This window comes from Artemia sp. Qi Xiang Cuo, chromosome 10 (genome assembly GCF_049724085.1).
Source record: "Artemia sp. Qi Xiang Cuo chromosome 10, ASM4972408v1, whole genome shotgun sequence".
NCBI classification, from domain to species: domain Eukaryota; kingdom Metazoa; phylum Arthropoda; class Branchiopoda; order Anostraca; family Artemiidae; genus Artemia; species Artemia sp. Qi Xiang Cuo.
This window is the reverse complement of record NC_142803.1, coordinates 65,926,496-65,948,438: the sequence shown is the minus strand read 5'-3', so window position 1 is coordinate 65,948,438 and position 21,943 is coordinate 65,926,496. Positions and strand designations below refer to the sequence as shown.

The 21,943-nt window shown below is 37.7% G+C and overlaps 2 protein-coding genes across 2 annotated transcripts in view; both read left to right on the top strand.

Annotated features, from left to right (window-relative positions):
- LOC148948053 (uncharacterized) overlaps positions 1-21,943 on the top strand; it is a 476,379-nt gene that overhangs the window by 151,317 nt on the left and 303,119 nt on the right. The gene's annotated exons all lie outside the window — the stretch shown is intronic.
- The window catches only part of LOC148948058 (actin-binding protein IPP), an 80,126-nt gene continuing 76,175 nt past the window's right edge, over positions 17,993-21,943 (top strand). The window contains exon 1 of the mRNA XM_089095675.1: positions 17,993-18,095. The gene's annotated coding sequence lies outside the window, so the exon portion shown is untranslated. The remainder of the gene's footprint in view (positions 18,096-21,943) is intronic.

The following is a 21,943-nucleotide window of genomic DNA, read 5'->3' as shown; positions in this document are numbered from 1 at the left end:
TTTTAATTTCTGCTCGTTTTAAGTTTGACTCTTATTTATTATAATTTCTGTTTGTTTTTCGTTTCATTTATTTATTGATACTGATTTGTGGAATTTGTATTCTTGGTAGATTATTAGATTTTATTTTTGTTCATTTCGGTTTAATGGAGTTCTTTTGTTTTAAACTTATTTTGTTGATAAAGCTTTTTTTAATCAATAAAGAAAAGAAACAGATACACAAAGTACCGTTGATCCAATGCTAGCAGATGGTGGGGGAGAATTGGGGCCTAATTCTCCATAAATCAATGTAAAAAAATAAAATTTTAATAAGACCAATTCTGGCAAAAGAGGTCATAATATGCACTTTACTGAAGCAATATAAATGTTTTTACTCTTATAACTTTAATAAATCAAATAATATTAACATTTTGATTACTGAACATCAGTATATGTATATTAAACTGACAATACATATTCATTTGTATTTTTTCAGTAAAGTGCAAATTTGTTCTGGCCTTGGGAAGGCTTAGGGGTATTGCGCCCAACTTATGTTAATTTCTGCTCGATTTTAGTTTGACTCGGTTAATTATTGCAATTTATGTTCGTTTTGGGTTTCATTTATTTATCGATGCTGATTTGTGGTAGTTTCACGCTTGGTAGATGATTTGATTTTATTTTTGCTAATTTTTTGTTTAATGGAGTTCTTTACTTTTCTTTGAAAAACTTATTTTGTGGAAAAAAAATTTTAAATTAATTTCTGTTCGTTTTATATTGACATAGTCTTTTCAGGGAAAAAGAAAATAATACTTTAAATCTTTTCGCTTTTTAAGACTTTATAGTTTGGCCTGCTATTTGTATGCTTGAGAAAAATTTTCAGCAATTTTTAACAATATACACCCTTTTAAAAATCTGGACACGAATAGTGCTGTTTAATTTAGTTTTATACCTCCTGTAGTTTACCTGAAATGGTAAACTTGATACCATTCGCAAAAAAATCTGTTTACTTTCTTTGATAGCTTGGATACACTTACGCTATTTTGATTTGGTTAATTTTTAAGAGCAGAAATGGGAGGGTTGGCGTGGGAGGGTGGGCGTGGGAGGGGGATTAGTTGCCTTCAAATCATATTCGACTATTAAAAAGGACATCGGCTCTTTCTATTTTCAATCGAATGAGCCCTTTTTGAAGTTCCCACGACAACTCCATCGATACGAAGAGCCCTGGTCTAAACAACAACAACAATAAAATAATATATTATACCCACTTCGATCTTTACTATAAAAATGTCAAGCCTTCCAATCACTTTCGACTATTAAAAAGGGCACTGGGCCTTTCGGCTTCCAATCGAATGAGCCCTTTTGGAAACGACAACGCTTTCTAAAAAGAAACACATTATATGCCCCCAGGGCATAAATTACAACCCTTACCCTAAGGTCTGTTAGGGTGATTGTCATACCTCTAAGACCGAATTTCCAGAACTTTCAACTACGTTAAACAACATGGATATCTCAAAATTTTGATTGGATTGTTTTGGGGAAATGGATGGCGTGAGAGGGGTGTTAGTCGCCTTCCAATCACTTTCGACTATTAAAAAGGGCACAAGCCACTCCAATTTCCAATTGAATGAGCACTTTTCGTAGTTTCTATGACAACTTCTTCGATACGAAGTGCCCTGCTCTAAAGGAAAAAAATTAATAAATAATACATAGTACCAACATCGTTCTTATATATCCCCAGGGCATAACTTAAAAACCCTTGCCCTGAGGGTTGTGGGGGAGTGTACCCCTCTATACTTAGTCCCCATTTTTGTTTCGATCTCGAGTGTCCCCGTTCTTTACTTAGGCAGCGCGATCGTGCTGCCTATGATTTAATCAACAACTTTCTATATAAACCTTATATGACCCAAGGGCTGAACTTACAACCCTTGCACTGAGGGCTCTGAGGGGGTTATCATCCTAAAAGACCTAATTTCCAGAACATTCAAATACATTGAACAAAATGCAGATCTCAAAATTTTGATTTTATGTGTTTTGGTAAATGAAGGGCGTGAGAGGAGCGGTAGTTGCTATCCAATCACTTTCAACTATTAAAAAAGGCATTAGCCCTTTCAATTTCCAACTGAATAAGCCCTTTTGAAGTTTCTATGACAACACTATTAATTAAAACCTTATATGCCCAAAGGCATAACTTACACCTCTTGCCCTGAGGGTTGTGGGGGAGGGGTTGTCATCCTTAAAGACCTAATTTCCAAAACTTTCAACTGCGTTGAATAAAATGGCTATCTAAAAATTTTGATTGGATATGTTTGGGGAAAAGGTGGGTGTGACAGGGGGTTTAATTGCCCTCAAATCACTTTCGACTGTTAAAAAGGGTACTATCCCTTTGAATTTCCAATCGAATGAGCCCTTTTTCAAGTTTCTAAAACAAAGATTTCAATAAAAACCTTATATGGCCCCAGGGCATAACTTATAATCCTTGCCCTGAAGGTTGTGGGAGAGTGTCCTCCACAAAAATATATTTTCTATGTGGAAATCAACTACGCTGAACAAAATGGCTATCTCAAAATTTTTATTGGATGTGTTTGGGGGAATGATGGGCGTGGGGGGGGCTAGTTGCCCTCCAATAACTTTTGACTATTAAAAAGGGTACTAGTCCTTCGAATTTCCAATCAAATGATCCTGTTTTGAAGTTTCTATGACAACGCCTTCTATAAAAAAACTTATATGCCCCCAGGGCATAACTAAAACCCTTGCCCTGAGGGTTGTGGGGGAGTATCCTCCTCAAAAACATATTTTCTATTTCGAAATCAACTACGCTGATCAAAATGGCTATCTAAAAATTTTGTCTGGATGTGTTTGGGGGAAGAATGGGCGTGGGGGGGGAGGGGGGCTAGTTGCCCTCCAATCACTTTTGAATATTAAAAAGGGAACTAGAACTCTCAATTTCCAATCAAATGAGCCTCTTTCGAAGTTTCTACGACAACCTCTTCCATATGAAGTGCCCAGCTCTAAAGGAAAAAAAAATAATAAATAGTACATTGTGCCAACTTCGTTCTTATATACCCTCAGGGCATAACTTAAAACCCTTGCCCCGAGGGTTGTGGGGGAGTGTCCTCCTAAAAAACATATTTTCTATCTGGATATCAACTACGCTGATAAAAATGGCTATCTCCAAATTTTGATTGGATGTGTTTGGAGGAATGATGGGCATGGGGGGGGCTAGTTGCCCTCCAATCACTTTCGACTATTAGAAAGGGAACTAGAGCTCTCAATTTCCAATCCAATGAGCCTCTTTTGAAGTTTCTATGACGATCTCTTCCATATGAAGTGCCCAGCTCTAAAGGAAAAAAATAATAAATAGTACATTGTACTAACATCGTTCTTATATGCCCTCAGGGCATACCTTAAAACTCTTGCCCCGAGGGTTGTGGGGGAGTGTCCTCCGCAAAAATATGTTTTCTAGGAAATCAACTACGCTGAACAAAATGGCTATGTCAAAATTTTGAATGGATGTGTTTGGGGAAATGATGGGCGTGGATGGGGGGGGGCTAGTTGCCCTCCAATAGCTTTCGACTATTAAAAAAGGTACTAGCCCTTTGAATTTCCAATCGAATGAACCTGTTTTGAAGTTTCTACGAAAACGCCTTCAATGAAAACCTTATATGCCCCCAGGGCATAACTTAAAAGCCTTGCCCTGAGGGTTGTGGGGGAGTGTCTTCCTCAAAAACATATTTTCTATCTGGAAATCAACTACGCTCAACAAAATGGCTATTTCGAAATTTTGATTGGATGTGTTTGGGGGAATGATGGGCGTTGGAGAGAGGGAGCTAGTTACCCTCCAATCACTTTCGACTATTAAAAGGGCGCTAGAACTCTCAATTTACCATCTAATGAGCCCTTTTTGAAGTTTCTACGACGACCCCTTCCATATGAAGTGCCCTGCTCTAAAGGAAAAAACTAATACATAGTAAATTGTGCCAACATCGTTCTTATATGCCCTCAGCGCATATAATAGGGCATCGCTAGTTGCCCTCCAATCACTTTTGACTATTAAAAAGGGCACTAGCTACTCCAATTTCCAATCGAATGAGCCCTTTTCGAAGTTTCTACGACAACTCCTTTGATACTATGTGCCCGGCTGAAGAAAAAATACACATTATGCCCACATCGTTCTTTAGAACGCTATAGGCTTGCCTATAGTAAATGCCATACGGCTCCAATGTTTTATTATTATTATTACTTTTTTCCCAGAGGCACTTTTTATGCAGGGGGTCATCGTATAAACTTCAAAGGGGGCTCATTCGACTGGATATCAATAGTTCTAATGCCTTTTTTAACAGTCAAAAGTAATCGGAGGGAAACTAGCCTCCTCAACGCCCTTATCTCCCTAAATATATCCGATAAAAATGTTGAGGTAGCCATTTTGTTAGAAATAGTTCAAAGATCATAACAGAAACTCCAGGGTCGATACAACCCCCCAGGGTCCGGGTCAGGCGTTGTAAGCCATGCCCGGGCGCAAATATGGTTCTTATACAAGGGATGCTTGTATAAACTTCAGAGAGAGCTCATTTGATTGGAAATTAAAAGTTTTAGCTCATTTTTTGGAGTCAAAAGAGATTGGAGTGCAACTAGCAACCCCCTTACCTCTACCACACCCTTTACGCCCAAATGCATGTAATGAAAAGTTTGAGATAGCCATTTTGAGTTGTACCCGATAGCCATTTTGAGTTATACCCTGGGGGCATATAAAGTTTTCATGGAAGGGAGGCTCGTAAAAACTTCAAAGAGAGCTCATTTGATTGGAAGTTTAAAGTTCTAGTTCACTTTTAAGAGTCAAAAGTGATCAGAGGGCAGATAGTCCCCCCCCCACTACGCCTTTTAGCCTAAAATGCATCAGATAAAAATTTTGAGATAGACATTTTGTTAAAAACAGATCAAAGGTCAGAAAACATAAACTCCGGTGTCGACAAAGCCCCCCAGGGCCTGGGGGCAGGTGTTGTAAGTTATGCCCTGGGGACAAATATGGTTCTTATTGAAGGAATGCTCGTATAAACTTCAGGAAGGGCTCATTTGATTGGAAATTGAATGTTGTAGCCCACTTTAAAGAGTCAAAAGTGATTGGAAGGGAACTAGCCCCCCACGCCCCTTTTCCCCCAGTCATCGGATAAAAATTTTGAGATAGCCCTTTTGTTAAAAATAGTTAAAAGGGTAGATAACAAAAACTCTGGTGTCGAAACAGCCTCCCAGGGCCCGCGAGTAGGCGTTTTAAGTTAGGCCGTGGGGACATATATAGTTCTTATGGAACGGATGCTCGTATAAACTTCAGAGAGGGCTCAAATGTTTGGAAAATGAAAGTTCAATTTCACTTGTCAAGATTCAAAAGACATTGGAGGGCAACTAGCCCCCCCCCTCACACCCTTTTTCCCCAAATGCATCAGATAAAAATTTTGAGATAGCTATTTTGTTAAAAATAGTAAAAGTCAAATAACAAAAACTCTGGTGTCGACACAACTCACCTGGATCCAAGGGCAGTCATTGTAAGTTATGCTCTGGGGGCACATATGCTTCTTATGGAAGGAAGGCTCATGTAAACTTCAGAGATGGCTCATTTGATTTGGAATTCAAAGTTCTAGTTTATATTTTAAGATACAAAACAGATTCAAGGGCACCTATCCCCCTGACGCCCTTTTTCCCAGAAACCCTTCCGATAAAAATTTTGATAGCCATCTTCTTAAAAATAATTGAAACATCAGATAACAAAACTCCGGTGTTGATATAACCCCCCAAAGCTCGAGGGCAGAAGTTATAAGTCATGCCCTGGGGACATACATGGTTCTTATGGAAGGGATACTTGTATAAACTTCTGAGAGGGCTCATTTGATTGGAAATTGAAAGTTCTAGTTCACTTTTTAGAGGCAACGCTATAGCGCTTGCCTATAGTAAAGGGCATACGGCTTCAATGTTTTTTTATTTTTTTTCTCAGAGGCACTTCATATGGAAGAGGTCGTCGCATAAACTTCGGATGGGGCTATTTTTAAGAGTCAAAAGGGGTCGGAGGGCAACTAGCCCTTCCCCCACGCCCTATTTTCCCCATTTGCATCCCATAAAAATTTTTAGACAGCCATTTTGTTAAAAATAGTTCAAAGATCATATAAGAAAAACTCCGGTGTCGACACAAACCCCCAGGGTCTTGGGAAGGCGTTGTAAGTTATGCCATGGGGGCATGTATAGTTCCTATGGAAGAGATGCTCGTGTAAACTTCAAAGACGGCTCATTTGATTGGAAATTGACAGTTCTAGTTCAATTTTTAAGAATCAAAAGAGATGGAATGACAACTCCCCCTCCACACCCTCTTCCTCAATTCCATCCGATAAAAACTTTGAGATAGCCATTTTTTTTTTGATAGTTCAAAGATCATAGGACGAAAAATTCGGGGTTGACACAAACCCTTAGAACCCGGAGGCAGGCATTATAAGTTATGCCCTGGGGATATATATGCCTCTTATCGAAGGGATGCTCGAATTAACTTCAGAAAGGCCTCATTTAATTGGAATTTGAAAGTTCTAGTTCAGTTTTTGAGAGCCAAAAGAGATTGATGGGCTACTAGCATCCCCGACGCCTTTTCTCCCAATCCCATCTGATAAAAATCTTGAGATAGCCATTTTGTTAAAAATAGTTCAAAGGTCAGATAAAAAAATACGATGTCGATACAACCCCCTAGGGCCCGGGGATAAGCAGTCTAAGTTGTGCCATGGGGGCATTTATGGTTCTTATGGAATGGATGCTCGTATAAACTTCATAGAGGGCTCATTTAACTGAAAACTGAAAGTTCTGGTTCACTTTTTAATAGTCAAAAGAGATCGGAGGGCAACTAGCAGCACATGCCCTTTTTTTCACAAACACATCCGATACAAATTTTGAGATAGCCATATTTTTTTTTAAATAATTCAAAAATTATAACAAAAACTCCGGTGTCGACACAACTCCCCATGGTCCCGGGGGCAGGTGTTGTGAGTTATGTCCTGGGGTTTTATATGGTTTTTATGAAATTGATGCTCGTATAAACTTCAGAGAGGGCTCATTTGATTAGAAATTGAAAGTTTTATTTCACTTTAGAAGAGTCAAAAGAGATACTAGGGCAACTATCCCCCAACACACTTTTTCCCCAAACCCATCCGATAAAAATTGTGATATAGCCAGTTTGTTAAAAATAGTTAAAGTTAAGATAAGAAAAACTCCTGGGTCGACGCAACCCCTCAGGGCCCGGAGACAGACGTTGTAAGGGATTCTCTGGGGGCATATATGGTTCTTATGGAAGGAATGCTCTTATAAACTTAGGAGAGGATTCATTTGATTGGAAAGTAAAAGTTCTAGTTCACTTTTTAGGAGTTAAAAGAGATCGGGGGTAACTAGCTCAACATCCCCCCTCCACGCCTTATTTTCCTCAAACCCATCCGATAAGAACTTTGAGATAGCCATTTCTTTTAAAATAGTTTAAAGATTATATAACGAAAACTGCAGGGTTGACACAATCCCTCAGGGCCTGAGAAAGGTGTTGTAAGTTATGCATTGGGGCATATATGGTTGTTATGGAAGGGATGCTTGTTTAAACTTCAGAGAGGGCTCATTTGATTGGAAATTGAAAGTTCTAGTTCAATTTTTAGCAGTAAAAAGGGATCGGAGGGCAACTAGCCCCCTCCAGGCCCTTTTCCCCCAAATACATCTGATAAAATTTTGAGATAGCCATTTTGTCAAAAATAGTTCAGTGGGCAGATAAAATACTCCAGGGTTGACAATACCTCCCAGGGCCCGAGGACAGGCGTTGTAAGTTGTGCCCTTGGGTCATATATGGTTTTTATGGAAGGGATGCTCATATAAACTTCAGGGAGGGCTAATTTAATTGGAAACTGAAAGCTCTAATTAACTTCTTAAGAGTAAAAAGAGATCTGATGGCAACTATCCCCCCCACGCCCTTCTTCCCCAAAATCCATCTGATAAAAATTTTGTGATATTTATTTTGTTAAAAATAGTTCAATGGTCAGATAAGCAAAACTCCAGTGTTGATAGAACCCCCCAGGACCGGAGGGCAGGCGTTGTAAGCTGGGCCCTGGGGGTATATATGGTTCATATGGAAGGGATGCTCGAATAAACTTCATAGAGGGTTCATTTGAATGGAAATTCAAAGTTCTAGTTCACTTTTTAAGAGTCAAAAGAGATTTGGGGGCAGCTATCCTCCCTTAGCACTTTTTTCCCCAAACCCACCCGATAAAAATTTTGAGATAGCCATTTTGTTAAAAATAGTTTAAAGTTCAGATAAGAAGAAATGCTGGGTTGACGCAACCCCCAGGGCCGGGGGCAGATGTTGTAAGTTATGCTCTGGGGGCATATATGGTTCTTATGGAAGGAATGATCATATAAACTTCGGAGAGGGTTCATTTAATTGGAAATTAAAAGTTCTAAATCACTTTTTAAGAGTCAAAAGAGATCAGAGGGCAACTATCCCCCTCCACGCCCTTTTTTCTCCCAAATACATCTGATAAAGTTTTGAGATAGCCGTTTTGTAAAAAATAGTTCAAAGCTCAGACATAAAAAAACTCCAGGGTTGACACAACCTCACAGGGATCGGGGGCAGGCGTTGTAACTTATGCCCTGGGGCCATATGTGGATCCTATGGAAGGGATGTTCGTATAAATTTCAGAGAGGGCTAATTTGATTGGAAAATTGATTGAAAGTTCTAGTTCACTTCTTAAGAGTCAAAAGATACCTGATGGTAACTACCCCCCCCCCCCCCACGTACATCTTCTCCAAAAATTCGATAAAGGTTTTGAGATAGCTATTTTGTTAAAAATAGTTCAAAGGTCAGATAAGAAAAACTCTGGTGTCGATACAACCTCCCAGTACCTGAGGGCAGGCGTTGTAAGTAGGGTCCTGGGAGCATATATGGTTCTTATGGAAGGGATGCTCGAATAAACTTTAGAGAGCGCTCATTTGAATGGAAATTGAAAGTTCTAGTTCACTTTTTAAGAGTAAAAAGAGATTGGAGGGCAACTTTCCTTCTCTAGCACTTTTTTCCCAAACCCATCTGATACAAATTTTGAGATAGTAATTTTTTTAAAACAGTTGATACTTCAGATAAAAAAAGCTCTGGGGTCAACAAAACCCCCCAGAGCCCGGGGGCAGGGGCGTCGTTTGGGAGGGGCAAGGGGGCAGTTGCTCTTCCAATAATGTGGAGAAAAAATTATTATATAGCCCATGGTCCTTGAATATTTGGATATGGACTCCTCTTGTCCCTAATGAAAATACTGTAGATTCACCCATGCCCAGGGGCAAGTGTTTCAAGTTATGCCCCGGAGGCGTATAAGGTTTTTTTGTAAGGGGTGGTCGAATAATCTTCGAAGGCGGCTCATTTCATTAGAAATTGAAAGTTCTAATTCACTTTTTAAGAGCCAAAGAGATCCGAGCGCAACAAGCCCCTCCCCTTTAGCCCTTTTTTCCGCAAATCCATCCGATACAAATTTTGAGATAGTCATTTCTTATAAATAGTGAAAAAATCAGATAACAAAAACTCCAGATTCGATACAACCCCCAAAAGCCCGGGGGCAAGTGTTTTAAGTTATGCCCCAGAGGCCTATAAGGTTCTTATGTAAGGGGTGGTCGTATAAACTTCGAAGGTGGCTTATTTGGTTGGAAATTGAATGTTGTAGTTATCTTTTTATGAATGAAAATTTAACGGAAAGCATCTACCTCCCCCCCCCTGACACAAACACCCTCTTTTCCCCAAATGTATCAAATAAAATTTTTAGATAGCCAGTTTGTTTGAAATAGTCCAACGATAAGATAACAAAAATTTTGTTGTCAACATAACCTCCCCCCCCCCCCTAAACAAGAGCCAGGGAAAGGGTTGTTACTTAAGCTGCATGGACATATAAGGTTTTAATAGAAGAGGTGGTTGTATAAACTTGGGGGGGGGGTTCAAATGATTAGAAACTGAAAGTTCTAATTCAGCTTTTAAGAGTCGAAAGTGATCCGATGGCTACTAGCCCCACTCCCTCCGAACCTTCTTTTTTTCCAAATGCGTCCAATCAAATTTATTATGTAGCAATTTTGATCAAGATAGACCAAAGATAATATAACAAAAATTCCAGGGATAGAATTGCACCCCCCCCCCAATAACCCAGGGGCAAGTGTTGTAAAATGTGTCCTGGGGGCATAGAGGTTTTCATGGAATGGATTTTCTTATAAACATTGGAGAGGGCTTATTCGATTGTAAGTCAGAATTTCTAGTGCCCTTCTTAAGAGCCAAAAGTGATTGGAGGGCAACTAACTCCCCTGAGGCCCTTTTTCCCCAAATGCATCCAATCAAAATTTTGAGATAGCTATTTTTTTCAAAAAAAGTTTAAAGATCAAATAACAAAACTCTGGGATCGACATATTTCCTCAAGGCCCGGGGGCAAGTGTTGTAAGCCATGCCCCGAGGGAATATAAGGTCTTATGTAATGGTTGGTCATATAAACTTCAGAGATGGCTCGTTTGATTGGAAATTGAAAGTTATAGTTACCTTTATAAGATTCATCAAAAGTGATCGGAGTGTATCTACTCCCCTCCCCCGCCTTTCCCCCCAAATACATCTGATAAAAATTTTGAGATAACCATTTTGTTTAAAATAGTCCAAAATTAAAATTACTATAAATTAGGGGTTGAAAAATCTTCCATAGCACCCGGACAAGAATTATAAGTTATGTAAGTTTTAAGTTCTTAAGAAACAAAAGTGATCGAATAGGAACAAGCACCCCCACCCCTTTGTGTCTTTATTCTCTAAATGCATCTTATCAAATTTTGAAATAGCCATTTTGTTCAAAATAGTCCAAAATTCAAATTACTATAACTTAGGGGTTGAGAAATCATCCCTAGCCTGCGGGGCAAGGATTGTAACTTATTTAAGTTGCCCATTATTAGAATAAGGTTCTGTGGAAGGGATGGTCGTATTATCTTTGGAGGAAGCTCATTCGATCGAAAATTGAAACTTCGAACTCTTTTTAAGAGTCAAAAGTGATCAATGGCCAACCAGCCCACGCCCGACTTTCCTAAAGGGCATCTGGTCAAAATTTGGAGATAGCCATTTTATTGAAAATAGCTCAAAAGCCAAATAACTATACTTCCGGTGTTGATCCCCCCCCCCCCATCCCCAGGGAAATGGCTCTGAGTTATGGAACTTATTATTGTTACTTTGGTATTTTGTTTACTTTGATACTTGGATTTAGTGATTTACTTTGTAACTTCAATTTACGGTTCAAGGGCTGTAAGTTGTGCAAGTTGCTCATTGTTACTCTCATACTTTGTTTACTTTGATACTTTGTTAACTTTAATCCTTTATTTACTTTGATACTTTGGCAGTTTGATATTGTTACTTGATATTAGTTTTGATACTCTAATGAAAGTTTGATTTTGAAACCAAAATATTATTTTGAAATAAGGAGTTTGATAAAAACTTAAGAATTATTGCAGGAAAAAGAGGAACAAAACTTAATTAAAAAAAATATTCCGAAAGTTTTTTTCACCAATTCTTTCCAAAAGAAATGGGATTATGTACTTCTAATGAATGGTGTCTTCATTGCAAACAAGAGCATGGCTACCGCCTGTTTCCCAAACGGTAAAAGTATCATTCTCTTACTTGCGCGAATGGCGTAGCAAGTTTTAGACTTTTAAAGTGATTAATTTAATACAAATGAATGTCCATTGTCAGTTTAATATACTTATACTGATATTTAGTAATCAAAATGTTAAAATTATTTGATTTATTAAAGTTATAAAAGTAAAAACATTTATAATTTTTTCAGTAAAGTGCAAATTTTGTTATGGCCTTGGGAAAGCATAGGAGTTTTGCGCCCAACTGACGTTAATTTCTGCTCGTTTTGAATTTGACTCGGTTATTTAGTGTAATTTCTGTTCGTTTTGGGATTCATTTAGATATAGATGCTGATCTGTGGTAGTTATACGCTTGGTAGATTATTTTATTTTTGCTCGTTTTTTATTTAATGGAGTTCTTTACTTTTCTTTGAAAAACTTATTTTGTGGAAAAAGTTTTTTAAATTATTTTCTGTTCGTTTTGTATTTACAGAGTCTTTTCAGGGAAAAAAAAAGTAATGCTTAAAATATTTTCGTTTTTTAAGACTTTATACCTTGGCCTGCTATTTCTATGCTGGAGAAAAACCTTCAGCGATTTTTAACAGCACACAACCTTTTCAAAATTTAGATAAAAATAGTAGTGGTTAATTTAGTTTCATGCCTCCTCTAGTTGACCTGAAATGGAAAACTTGATACCTTTCGCAAATAATATGTTTACTTTCTTTGATAGCTTGGATACACTTACGCTATTTTGATTTGGTTAAATTTTAAGAACTGAAATGGGAGGATTGGCGTGGGAGGGTGGGCATGGAAGGGGGAATAGTTGCCCTCAAATCACTTTCGACTATTAAAAAGGACATCAGCCCTTACTATTTTCAATCGAATGGGGCCCTTTTTGAAGTTCCAACGACAACTCCTTCGCTACGAAGTGCCCTGGTCTAAACAACAAACAACAACAAAAAATAATACATTATACCCACTTCGATCTTTATTATAAAAACGTCAATCCTTCCAATTACTTTCGACTATTAAAAAGGGCACTAGGCCTTTCGATTTCCAATCGAATGACCCCTTTTGGAAACGACAACGCTTTCTTTAAACACCTTATATGCCCCCAGAGCATAAATTACAACCCTTAGCTTAAGGTCTGTTAGGGTGGTTGTCATCCTCTAAGACCAAATTTCCAGAACTTTCAACTACGTTAAACAACATGGCCATCTCAAAATTTGTATTGGATGTGTTGGGGGAAATGGTGGGCGTGAAAGGGGTGTTAGTCACCTTCCAATCACTTTTGACTAATAAATAGGGCGTAAGCCACTCCAATTTCCAATTGAATGAGCGCTTTTCGAAGTTTTTACGACAACTTCTTCGATAGGAAGTGCCCTGCTCTGAAGGAAATAATTAATAAATAATACATTGTGCCAACACCGTTCTTAAGTGCCCCCAGGGCATAACTTAAAACCCTTGCCCTGAGGGTTGTGGGGGAGTGTCCTCCTCTTTACTTAGTCCCCGTTTCTTGTCTCATTCTCAAGTGTCCCCTTTTTTTACTTAGGCAGCGCGATCATGCTGCCTATGATTTATACAACAACTTTCTATATGAACCTTATATGCCCCCAGGACATAACTTATACCCCTTGCACTGAGAGCTCTGAGGAGTTTATCATCCTAAAAGACCTAATTTCCATAACGTTCAACTACGTTGAACAAAATGGATATCTAAAAAATTTTGATTGGATGTATTTTGGAAAATGAAGGGTGTGAGAGGGGCGTTAGTCGCTATCCAATCACTTTCAACTATTAAAAAAGGCAATAGCACTTTCAATTTCCAATTTAATGAGCCCTTTTGAAGTTTCTACGACAACGCTTTCAATAAAAACTTTATATGCCCCCAGGGCATAACTTACAACCCTGGCCATGAGGGATGTGGGGGAGGGGTCGTCATCCTTAAAGACCTAATTTCCAAAACTTTCAACTACTTTGAATAAAATGGCTATCTAAAAATTTTGATTGGATGTGTTTGTGGAAAAGGTGGGCGTGAGAGGGGGGTTAGTTGCCCTCAAATAACTTTCGACTATGAAAAATGGTACTATCCCTTTGAATTTCAAATCGAATGAGCCCTTTTTCAAGTTTCTACGTATATGCCCCAGGGCGTAACTTACAACCCCTGCCCTGAGGGCTGTGGGGGGAGGGGTTGTCATCCTTAAAGACCTAATTTCCAAAACTTTCAACTACGTTGAATAAAATGGCTATCTAAAAATTTTAATTGGATGTGTTTGTGGAAAAGGTGGGCGTGAGAGGGGGATTAGTTGCCCTCAAATAACTTTCGACTATGAAAACTGGTACTAGCCCTTTGAATTTCAAATCGAATGAGCCCTTTTCCAAGTTTCTACAACAAAGATTTCAATAAAAACCTTATATGCCTCCAGGGCATAACTTATAATCCTTGCGCTGAGGGTTGTGGGGAAGTGTCCTCCTCAAAAATATATTTTCTATCTGGAAATCAACTACACTGAACGAAATGGCTATCTCAAAATTTTTATTGGATATTTTGGGGGAATTATGGGCGTGGGAGGGGGCTAGTTGCCCTCCAATCAGTTTTGACTATTAAAAAGGGCACAAGCCCTTTGAATTTCCAATTGAATGAGGTTTTTTTGAAATTTCTACGACAGCGCCTTCTTTAAAAGCCTTATACGCCCCCAGGGCATAATTTAAAACCCTTGCCCTCAGGGCTGTGGGGGAGTGTCCTCCTCAAAAACATAATTTATATGACGAAATCAACTATGCTGAACAAGATGGCTATCTCAAAATTTTGATTTGATTTGATTGGGGAAATGATAGGCGTGGGGGGGCTAGTTGCCTTCCAATGACTTTCGACTATTGAAAAGGACACTAGCCCTTTGAATTTCCAATCGAATGAGCCTTTTTTGAAGTTTCTACGACAACGTCTTCTATAACAAAAAACCTTATATTCCCCCAGGGCATAACTTAAAACCCTTGCCCTGAGGATTGTTGGGGAGTGTCCTCCTCAAAAAGATATTTTCTATCTGAAAATCAACTACGCTGAACAAAATGGCTATCTCAAAATTTTGATTGGATGAGTTTGGGGGAAATATGGGCGTGAGGGGGGGGGGGCTAGTTGCCCTCCAATCACTATCGACTTTTAAAAAGGGTACTAGCTCTTCAAATTTTCCGTCGAATGAGCCTGTTTTGAAGTTTTACGACAACACCTTTTATAAAAACCTTATATGCCCCCAGGGCATAACTTGAAACCTTTGTGTTTGGGGGGATGATGGTCGTGGAGGGGGGCTAGTTGCCCTACAATAACTTTTGACTATTAAAAAGGGCACAAAAGCTCTCAATTTCCAATCGAATGAGCCCCTTTTGAAGTTTCTACGGCAACCCCTTCCTTATGAAGTGCCCAGCTCTAAAGGAAAAAATAATAAATGGTACATTATGCCAAAATCGTTCTTATATACCCCCAGGGTATAACTTAAAAACCTTGCCCTGAGGGTAGTGGGGGAGTATCCTCCTCAAAAACATATTTTCTATCGTGAAATCAACTACGCTGTACAAAATGGCTATCTCAAAATTTTGATAGGATATATTTGGGGGAATTATGGGCGTGGGGGTGCTAATTGCCCTCAAATCACTTTCGACTATTAACAAGGGTACTAGCCCTTTGAATTTCCGATCGAATGAGTCTTTTTTAAAGTTTCGACAACGCCTTATATAAAAACCTTATATGCCCCCAGGGCATAACTTGAAACTCTTGCCCTGAGGGTTGAGGGGGAGTGTGCTCCTCAAAAACATATTTCTATCCGGAAATCAACTACGCTGAACAAAATGGCTATCTCAAAATTTTTATTGGATGTATTTGGGGGAATGATGGGCGTAAGAGGGGGGCTAATTGCTCTCCAATTACTCTTGACTATTAAAAAGGGTACTAGCCCTTCGAATTTCCAATCGAATGAGCCTGTTTTAAAATTTCTACGACAAGAGCTTCTATAAAAACCTTATATGCCCCCAGGGCATAACTTAAAACCCTTGCCCTGAGGGTTGTGGGGGAGTATCCTCCTTAGAAATATATTTTCTATCTGGAAATCAACTACGCTGAACAAAATGGCCATCTCAAAATTTTGACTGGATGTGTTTGGGGGAATGATGGGCGTGGGGGGGCTAGTTGCCCTCCAATTACTTTCTACTATTAAAATGGGCCCTACAACTCACGATTTTCAATCGAATGAGCCCCTTTTGAAGCTTTTAAGACGACCCTTTCCATGAGAAGGGCCCTGCTCTAAAGTAAAAAAATAATATATGGTACATTGTACCAACATTGTTCTTATATGCCCTCCGGGCATAACTTAAAACGCTTTTCCCGAGGGTTGTGGGGGAGTGTCCTCCCCAAGAAGATATTTTATATTTGGAAATCAACTACGCTGAACAAAATAGCTATCTCAAAATTTTTTTTGGATGGTTTGGGGGGACTAATGGGCGTGGGGGGGGGGCTAGTTGCCCTCCAGTCACTTTTGACTATTAAAAAGAGCACTAGCCATCCCAATTTCCAATCAAATGTGCCCTTTTTGAAGTTTCTACGACAACTTCTTCGATACGAAGTGCTTGTCGAAGAAAGAAGAAAGAAAAACACATTGTTGCCACGTCGTTCTTTACTTAGGCAGCGCTAGCGCGCTGCCCATGAAAGAAGGAGGCAAAAACCAAACTCTTCTATGCAGAGATTCTTGTTCCTCTCGAGCTGGATTTGTATATTCAATTTAAGTTTCACTCATTTTAAAATTTATTTGCTCATTTATATTAGTAACTATTGTTTTTTAGTTTGCTATGATTGCTTCGTTCATTTATGTTCATGTTGGGTTTCATTTATGTCTCAATAGCAAAGCATTTTTGTTCGTTTTAAGCTTAATTCGCATAATCAACTTAAGCTTAACTCGTTTTAAGATTTATTTATTTATTTATATTAATTAGTACCTGTTGTGTGTTTTTGCTATGATTTTTTATTTAATTTCTTTTCGTTTTGTGTTTCATTTATTCTTTAATTGTCATTTTCGGTTGTTTTATGTTTGAGTTATTGTAAGTTTCTATTTCTTGTGATCTAAAGTTTAATATGATCTTTACTTTTCTTTAGGAAACTTATTTTTCGGAATTTTTTTTAATTAACTGTAAACATAATACACTTTCATAGGTAAGGGCCTAACATGATACATTTTATTCAATCAATTAGTTATAAAATAAAAAATAATATATCATTAAAATACGGTTATAAGAAGGAAGAATTGTCAACAAGCAAAAACGTTACTAGTACATTTCTCAAAACGTATAAGTTGCGAATTTCAAAAAGCCTGAACAAAACTCGGCACAAAGCTCGGAGAATAACACTATAGCCTAATTTAAACTGGTGCCAGTTTTGAAACTTTCACAGCCACTTTCTGGGGAGTGCTACCTCGCTATCTCTATCAGGGTAGCGTTTTTGCTGCGGTATGGGTTATGGATCATATGAATTCAGGTAGGATTTTTGTGAGAAATGATAATCTTGTTACGGATCATTTGTTTTTATTTGCCATCAGATTCAGTTTTACTGCTACAGAGGTGACTTCGTCAATTAACTAGAAAGGTTGACTTTTACCCGCTTCGATCATTACCTCAGCCAGGGAAATATTATTTAAGTATTTTTCATCTTAATCACAAAAAGGAAGAATAAAGAACCGATCACAATTCTTTCTGGGATACCACATAAAACTGACAAAGAAGAATAAAAACAGTTTTATATTTCACAATTTGTTCTCTACTTGTTAGAAAGATTTTAAATTATTATATCTATATGTTTAAACATTTTATCAGGTAAACTAACAAGTAAGTGAATAGTTGAACCTTGCCAAATGGTACCAAATTGCTTCTCATCATTTACTTCGAAAGATATTTTTTTAACCATAATTTAACATCAGTCGATATTTATTGATTTTTGGCACTGACAGTGACAGCAAATACAGGATTTTTCGGCAGTGTACATCAACCATTCAACCATTCTGTTCTTTTCTTATTGACCATCTCCGAACAAAAATGATTATTTCAAATTTGATTTTTAAGCCAACAATCAAACCTCAGGGGATGTTCAATTTGTAAAATGCATCCAATGAGCCGTTTCTTCCTTTATTTGGTTAAGGTAAAGGATGCCTACTGAAATAAAAAAAAAAAAATACAGAAAATATATGATGTGTTAAGGTGTAACCCAAACTTACTACCACATTTGTTGCTCTGCTTGGATTTACACTGCCGAAAGTTCCTGTTCTGTTGGCTAAAAAAGCAAATCCGTTGAAAATCAGTCCTAATAAGCAAGATTCGTTTGGCAGTCTTTAATTTTGTTGAAGGAAGAAGCTAAAGAAAAATGACGAATTAAATAAATTCCTATGGGAGGATATATTTGGAGGTGAATGATGAATAAATCCAGTTCAAAACAATAAATAAACCACTTGGCTTACAATGTATGTGGTGATAATTTTTAGCCATTGTACCTGAATCACCTTAAAATAGGCTTTAGGCTATTTTCCCGAATTAGGCCTATTCTAAAAATTTTCATTTTTAGAGTTTGACCATTGTGCCTCAATTAGTAGATTTGGTAAAATTCTAGAGAAAGTGCTATTTGCTATCTTGGAAAAGGGTAAAATTCTACTTTAGCTACTTTTGGCTATCTTGGAATGGGTTTAGGTTAGGAAAATGAAACTTTCAGCTATGGGTCCACAGGCCAAAGAATGTCCTGGGAAGGTATTTTGAAGTACCTACCTCCACTCCTTCTCCCTCTAGAGGGAGAAGGAAATTTGCCTTCATGATAGGTCTATACCCATTGAAATTTTAACAAAACAACATTTTACCTTAATTTTAAGTTATCAGTTTCTTTCTCTCTGGCTTTAGTTCTGAAAATACAATTTCAGTCATTTGAGCAGAAGTTTAAGCCATATCAATGTTTTAATTCCAAAATTTAGGAAAAGTATTTGCATATCTTTAAAACCTTATAGGCCTAAATTGGGATTGAGCAAAGTTGTGAAGCTGAAAACAATTTTGTTGTACTTCATTTAAGCAGAAGATGTATTTTGCAAGGTTTCACTTCTATAACTCACAGGTTTTTAAATGTCATCAAATGTCAGGACCCTCTTGAGGGAGAAGGAGTGGATGTAGGTACTTCAAAATACCTTCCCAGGACATACTTTAGCCTGTAGACTCATCCCTGAAAGTTTCATTTTCTTAACCTAACCACTTTCTAAGATAGTCAAAAGTAGCTAAAGTAGAATTTTACCTGGAAAAGTTTAGGTTATGGTTATGAAACTTTCAGGCATGGATCTACAGACTAGGCTAATGTTAGTCCTGGGAACAGGGGCATAGCTCTAGCATTTTATTTGGGGCTTGAGAGGTCTCCATCCAGAGAATCAAGGGACATAGGCTATATAATAATTTTTTGGTAAATTTTTACCAAATCATATTATTGAGTTACAAATAAAGTGGATATACCACTTGATGCCTTTTTTTATGCTCTTTACAAATATAATAATCATTTCTGTCCCCCACACCAGTAAATATCTACCAAATCATATTATTGACTTACACATAAAGTGAATATACCACTTGATGCCTTTTTTTATGCTGATTACGAATATAATAATCATTTCTATCAAAAATGAATTTCAGCCCCCCCCCCCTATATATGCCAATTCAGGGTATATATTTCTACATTAGGGGGGTGGGGGTAAATTTTAAACTTACCTCTCATTTACATTAGAACCAAAATTTGCCCCCCCCCCCTAATTTAGAAAAATATAACCGAAATTAGCATATATAGGGGGGGGCTGACATTCATTTCCGATATAAATGATTATTGTATTTGTAATCAGCATAAAAAAAGGCATCAAGTGGTATATTCACTTTTATATGTAAGTCAATAATATGATTTGGTAGATATTTACCCCCACACCTAAGTTATTTATACAATCCAGGGTATATATTTGCACATTAGAGGGGATAGGGGTAAATTTTATTCTGATGTAAATAAGAGGTAAGTTTAAATTTTCCCCCCACCCCCTAATTTGCAAATATACACCCTGAATTGATATAGGCCTATATAGGCCTAGGGCTGGGGGCTAAAATTGATCTCCAACAAAAATTATTATTATTGTTGTAAAGAGCATAAGAAAAGGCATCAAGTGGTATATTCACTTTATTTGTAAGTCAATAATATGATTTGGTAAAAATTTACCAATTTTTCTCCAAAATTAATGAGGGGAGGGCAATTACCCTCCTTCCCAAAAAAGCACTGCCTGGGAAGGTATTTTGAGCTACCTACCTCCACTCCTTCTCTCTCTAGAGGGCACTGATCTTTAATGACCATTAAAAATCTTTGTGTTATAACAGTTTTACAGGATACCACCAGATGGCTAATTTGACAGTGTATATATAAACAAATCTTTAAATTAGCTAACCGGCCAACCAGTATTTTAAGCCTATGAGTTCAGCTGGACAAAAGGAAAAATATTAAGAAAACAATTCTTACTCCATAACATGTAGAATAATCCTAGTTAACACATTTTGCAGGGGGAGAGCCTTTATCTTCACTTCTTTCCTTGTTTTTCCAGTTTTTCTAAGAAATTCATGGGTAAAATTCTACTTTAGCTATTTTATGCTATCTTGGAAAGGGGTTAGGTTAGGAAAATGAAACTTTCAGGGATAGGTCTACATGCTAAGGTATAGGTAAATTTTTTGCAGTTCATATTATTGACTTACAAATAAAGTGAGCATACCACTCAATGCCTTTTTTTATGCTTTTTATAAATATAATAATTGCTACTATTGGAAACTTGAATTTATCCACCCACAGCCCCTTATTGTGTAAATAAATACCTTGAATTAGAATATATCATGAATTGTTGATGAAAAAATTTTGAATCACAAAAATTCAGGGCTATCTTTGTCAACAATGTTCAAAAAACTTGAAATGGTAGGAAAATGTTTTATATTTGGGTTGCCTAATAAATGAGGTTTGAATTGTTATAAATAAGTATTTTTGGAATATGTTACTCTTGAAAAACTTATTTATAAACTAATTATATGCTTTTAACCACTTTTCAATCACTTAACTACTGTTGATAACTTCTTTGTGTGGTTGCAATTCAGGGTATATATTTACACAATAGGGTGGGTAAATTTGATCAAGGAGGCACACTTGTGCCTCTATAAAGAGGTGACCCACCACAATGTTAAGCGATTTCAGGTCCTAGAGGTTGCAGAGACAGCGGTGATCGTATTTTGTAGCCCAAGCTCAAACTAAGAAATGTGCAAAATTTCATCCTCCTCCAACTTTATCTTCATGGGGTACACTGGGCCGGAAGTTTCAACCCTCCCACCACAGCCCCCCTTTAACGTTGTCCTATTGGGCTGAAATTTAGAGGCTAAGCTTTCCTAGGGTTCGGTAGCTTATCCTCGAAATTTTAGCTCAATCTGATCACTCCTTCCCTGTTTTCAAAAAACCAAATATAGCCACTTAAAGTTTATTTCTCTTCTTTTTTGTTATCCACGCCTACAGGCCACAGTGGGCAACTGATCCGGGTGAATGAGGACTCATTTGAAGCAGAATTTGACCTGTTAGGGCCTTTTGATATTTTCAGACCGAAAAAATTATCCCCCAAATTTACATTTACAAAAAACCTTGTTTTCCTATAAGAGCCCATGTTAATTTTTCCCTCCACAGCCCCCCTTTAACGTTGTCTGATCGGGCTGAAATTTAGAGGATAAGCGCTTCTTGGGGCCTGGGAGCTTGTCCTTGATATTTCAGCTCAATCTGATCACTCCTTCCCTGTTTTCCAAAAACCAAATATCAAGTTTTGTGGGGATTTGCTTGCATCAAAAATAGATTCCACTTACTGAAAAACAATTACAATTGTGTCTCTTTAGTACCGCGGTTGATACTCCTGACTGTCAGGTGGAAAACCGGGGTTCGATTCACCGTCAGAGGAACTTTTTTATATACTGAATTTAAAGTTTAAAAAAGAAACTCAGTTTCTTTTTTAAATTATTTGAAAAAATTACGTTTTCTAAAGAGTTAAAGAGGCTGAGTTACAAGGTTGACCCTTAAAACGTACAGGGATTAGGAGGCACAGTTGGGGGGCTGTTAAAGAGGCTGAGTCACAAGTTATAAACTGTACAAAACCATGCAGAAATTATTTGAAAAAAACTATGTTTTCTAAAGAGTTAAAGAGGCTGAGTTACAAGGTCGAACCTTAAAACGTACAGGGATTAGGAGGCACAGTTGGGGGGCTGCCGCCCCCCAAACCCCCCGCTTTTGCAG